This window comes from Pyrgilauda ruficollis, unplaced genomic scaffold (assembly GCF_017590135.1).
Source record: "Pyrgilauda ruficollis isolate IOZ18807 unplaced genomic scaffold, ASM1759013v1 scaffold110, whole genome shotgun sequence".
In the NCBI taxonomy this organism is placed as follows: Eukaryota; Metazoa; Chordata; class Aves; order Passeriformes; family Passeridae; genus Pyrgilauda; species Pyrgilauda ruficollis.
Window position 1 is genome coordinate 1,627,431 of NW_024509211.1, and position 5,079 is coordinate 1,632,509.

A 5,079-nucleotide genomic window follows, 5' to 3' on the forward strand; every position below is an offset into this window, starting at 1 on the left:
AGACACAGAAGACAGCCGGGACACAGCAGTTTCTTGTGACATAAGCTGCAAAAATGGCAGGCAAAACATTGAACGTCAGCATGCTTATGATGCCCAGTTTCCCAAGTCTGATGTAAGTGGATACAACTCCCCAGGAACTTGTAACTCTTCATGTCTTGCACCTCTGGAGCACACTTTCCTGGCTGCTGACATCTGTCATGCCACCTCACGCTCGTGGTGCCACCCCGCCACCTGCCCAAATTCACTCACACTTCTGCTCCTATGAAATGTATGAATCATAACTTCCACGGCTCTCTGCAAGATGGTGTTTCCAGAAATAGCATCCTGCAAGCCAAGAGCCGTGAGATTGCCCGTATGGTGGTGGAGGCCCAAAGAGAGGGAGGGCTGAGGGAGTGTAAGGAAAACAAACCACCCAACGGCGTGGCGGGAGGAAGGGAAGCACTGTGCAGGATCCAGTCCTTCACTGGGATTGTTCTTAGTTTGAAAGTTGAGACTATCAGAGTCCCAGTGCGGGATGAAGTTTGGAAATGGGTCCTCTATTGGTGAAACATTCTTTGCGCTACAAAAAGAGATTCACTAACACTTTAAACTGGGCTAATGAAGTGTTCCAGCTGAAGCACTGTGTGGTATTTTAATGGCACTTCGTGGAATCACAGAATGGTTTGGGCTGGAAGGGAACCTCAAGATCATCCACTTTCAACTCCCCTGACATGGGCAGGGGCCTTCCACTAGATCAAGTTGTTCCAAGCCCTGTCCAGCCTGGCCTTGAGCACTTCCAAGGAGGGACATCCAGAGCTTCTCTGGGCAACCTGTGCCAGGGCCTCAGCACCTTCACAGTAAAACCTGCAGCATTTCCTAATACAAATCCCTTTTCTCCCGGTGTTGGTTTCGCATTAGACTTCCCAGTAAGTACAGTATTCCTTTAACCAACTCTAACCCAATCAGATGTTTTATAAATGCATTTGTAATTGGAAATTATGTGAGGAGCATCTTCTGAGGTGTGGAATAGCCATTACAACTGTGCAGCTCATAATTTATTCCTAGTGCTGTGACTTCTTCCTCATCCACATGCTGTTGTTTATACTCCCTGGCCAAATCCTCTAACATGTGTTAAACTATTTCCATATGAATTCATCATAGCTGAGTCCTAATGCAAACTCTTATTTTTGGTAAATCAGTCTCACAGGTGCCCATTAGAAGCAGAGCTATGTTTATATGAATATTATCATGTATTAAAAAGGCCAGGGCCTTAGAGTAAATTTTGAGCTGCAGCTAAATCACAGCAGATTATCCCTCTAACCAGCTGCAATGAGTGTTTTGCTTAAAAATGGTTCCAGAGATATTGTTTTTGTGTTGCTTTGTTGTGAAGACAAAAGATGCTTTTTCACTGCATAAAGGAAATGTTATTTGGAGAAGTCATTCTGCTTTTCATAAGGTAAATACTTTGTAGGCTCTCTCATTTCAGTGGTTATATCCACTTTTCTAAGCAGGTCTTCACCTGATGCATGTCAGGAACACAGATGGATATAATTGTGCCCTATTTACTGACAAAATTTACTCTTCTCCTGACATATAAATGATGGTTTGGTATAGTACCACCAGGGATGGATTTAGCACATCAAATACACCTGCCAAAGCAGTGAGGGGGGAAAAAAAGAGGCAGGAAAAATGGAAAAGAGGTATGAAAGGCAATATTATTTTACTTTTAATAGCTGTTATTTAATTCTGCTCACTCCCCTCTCCTTTCTGCAGGCTTAAAAGCTGTTTTGTATGAAATCAGCCAGTGAAAGTTCCACATTTGCCAGATGTTCAGCTGAGTAAAACCCTCAGTAAAGATTTTTGGAAGGTCACTTCCTGGAGAACCAGCCTTTTCCCTGCCATCCAAATCGAGGTCTGGATTTGCTGAATCTTTTGATCAAACACTATCTGCAGTTTCTCTAAGTCAGTCCTGTGTAGGACAAGGAGCTGGACTTCAAATGAACCTCGTGGATCCCCCCCAGCTCAGGATATTCTGTGAGTGATGCACAGAGGAATGGAAGAACTGACCAGTCAGGGAGGCAGCGCCAGTAGAAGTTGCTCTCACTTAATCCCTGCCAGGTATTAATTAGTAGGCTACCATCACATCCATTTCATAAAATGGATTCGTAATAAACTGTGTGAGAGTCTCTTTAGAGAAGGTTTGTGGTCAGACTGAAATGTCGGGAATTTCCACAGCGTTTGCAAGTCTTTAGGAACAATGGGAAAGCAGGGGAAAAAGCCGATAAAAACTCTCCTGGCTGTCGCAGTTGTTATCGGGATGTTTCAGCTGGCAGGGAAGCCGGGTGGTCTGAAGAAACTGGGTAGGAACCTCTGCTGGGAGTTTCCCTCCTGCACAAAGCATGGAGGTTTGGCTTTTGTGGGTTTTGGTGTGAAATTAATTTTTTTTTTTTTTCCAGTGAGGTTGACCAAAGCCAGAATCACAGGATCACAGCACCTTAGAATGGTTTGAATTGGAAAGAACCTTAAAGATGACCTAGTTCCACCCCCCCTGCCATGGCAGCTGGCATTTAGTGGAGGAGTGTTAGCTCCATCCCAGTACTCTGTCAGACACAGCTCTGACCATCTGACTTAAAAGGACCTGGAAAACAGACTGGGAATGCCTGGGAGGAAATAGCTGTCCTGCAGAACCACAGATGCCAAAGCAAAATGTTAGCCCTACATGTGACAAAACCTGCTGCTCCCATGCCCTAGACAAAGGTGGGGAGAACATACAAACTGTGTCCTCATCAAACATTTAGAAATAAAAATACAACAACTTTGAAACCGCAGGAGACTTTTCCAGGTTATTCATCCTGTAGCAGTTTTGTTCCCAAAAGCTGAATGCCCGTGCTGGGCAGAGGGCCATCCTCCTAACTGGTATCAGTCAGCAACAGCTCCATTCACTCAGATGGACCACATTTAGCCCATCTGGACACTAATTTGTCTTTCTGACAAGACTTGAACGCTCACTTTGACGTGCTCAGGAGCTGAGGCTGCCAGCAGTTGTTTCTTTCCTTGGCAAACCTCTGCGGTGCTAACACAAGCACTTTTTTCCCCGTACAGCATGCACAGGCACCGCAGAAGGGCTCAGTTGCTGGTTGTAATGATCTCATGTATTTTTGGAGCTCAGCCTTTTACGAGGGTGGTGCCTGGGGTGCAGACAGATGGGCTCTGCCCACCTTTCCTCTGGATGCTTGAGGGATCTCCCAGGTCTTTCCCTACAGTGTAATTTTGAATCGTGTCTCTTTTATTTGTCTTTTTCACTCATTACCTGCTGTTCACCGTGGGGCTCCTCGGGGCTTTCTTGTTATAAATTTGATTTGGAAGTAGAAATTGGAAATAGAAATCAGTGGTTCTGCGATTACAACAAGGAGGGAATGTGTCCCAAAGGTTAGCTGGATGTGGTTTGACTCAGGCTCTTGATACAGAGCTAGAAATTGAAACCATTCTCTGTTGATGTCCCTTTGGATGTCTAGAAGAAAAAGACTACCTGGCCCTTTTCCTGGAGGTGAGGCTCATCAGGGAAGCAGCACATGTGCTGATGTCTGGCAAAATAAGCAGGCATTGCTAGCAAGGTGAGAGAGTGTTTTTATTGAGAAAATTTAAAGAAATATGGTTCTGTTCAATGTTAAATTGAAGGGAGAAAAGTTTTCTGTGTAATGAGATTGAGGCTGATACTAAAGATAACCTTAAATGTGGCCTGAAAACAAGTCAAATCCCTTGCCTCAGTTGTGAGTAAGGCAGTGAAGTGAATATTTAAGGCAAAACCAGGTAGGGGAGTGATAATGGGGCTGTGGGTGCCAAAATTACCACATTCATGAGAGGAGCCAATTTCAGACTTGAGTGCACTTGGGCTGGTGGCAAGGGGACAGAAACAAGGCAGGAAATCTCCATCCCAGAGCATGGAAAATGCACATTCAGGAGCAATGGTGGCTCTTCAGTGCATCAAACTGGGGAAGTGGATGAGGACTGAATGTACAGGAAAGACAGGTCTGTATATAAGGAGAGAAGGAAGCCCATTGCTGTGACCCCAATTACATGGATATAAATGAAAAATAAAGCATGAAGTTTAATAGAAAATTGGAGAGAATGCAGCTTGAGTCTAGCAAAGACAGGCTGTGATGTATAAACCTGATATCTTTGATAAAATAATGGATTTTTCTAGATGTAGATTAGATCTATGGCATTTCCTACCTGGATTCAGTGAAGTGAATATAGTGCCTTGTGAAAAATGGTGAGGTGAGCTGACAGGGGAAGAATAATACAAGAACTGGAGGTGAGGGGATATAAAAGTGTCTAAAAGGAAGAACCAGTGGATTTTGCTAAAAGGTGAGTTTTGGGTGGGGGGGGAGGTGTTGGGAAGAAATTGCTGGGGAAGTCCCTCAAGAGCTAGCCTTGAAATGAGGTCTAACTTGTTGTCAGTGAGCTTGTGACAGCTGGGACAGCACGAGTTGTCCCTGACACAAAGTCCTGGAGCATCTTCTGGGGAGAAGAGGGTGACTTCGTAGAGGGAAGGAAGAGTGCTGGGATGGGACAGCACGGCTGTAGAATCATGGAAGTTCCCAGTAAGAGGGCCCAGTTCAACCTGTTTGGATAGAAGCAGGAAAAGAGATGCCTGTGGGTATTAATACAGTTCTGAAATATTAGGAAGTCTGGTGTGAAAAAGAGATACCTGGAGCTCATAAGGGCAGAGGGCAATGAGATGATCTCGTTTGCTTGGCATGGAGCTGAGTTCAGACTGAGTGCATGGTGGGAAACAAAGCCAGGGACAGAAAGGGATGATGGAGTTAATAAAGGATGAGTGTCCACCTGGTCCACGGTAACTTGTCCCTTATAGTTCAGATGGGGCAATCACACCTGGGGCAATGCAGGGTGACCTTTATTCCAGATGGTCTTCAGGTACCAAAAGTAGCTGCAAAAAGGAAGGAAACAAGAAACCTGACCTGCAGCAAGCCTAAATGTTAGTCACAACTTTTAAAGTAAGGACTGCAAACTGGTGTGGTAGAACAGCGTGGAGGCTGTGGGGTGTCCGTCACTTGGGCTTCTTGGGTGCTGTTTACA

At 44.9% G+C, this 5,079-nt stretch overlaps 1 long non-coding RNA gene across 1 annotated transcript; it reads left to right on the top strand.

Annotated features, from left to right (window-relative positions):
- Positions 1–765: 765 nt before the first annotated feature.
- On the top strand, positions 766–2,714 carry LOC121358602. The gene is made up of 3 exons (XR_005955915.1): positions 766–905; positions 1,753–2,097; positions 2,436–2,714. It is a non-coding gene; the product is annotated as an uncharacterized LOC121358602 (long non-coding RNA).
- Positions 2,715–5,079: the final 2,365 nt, after the last annotated feature.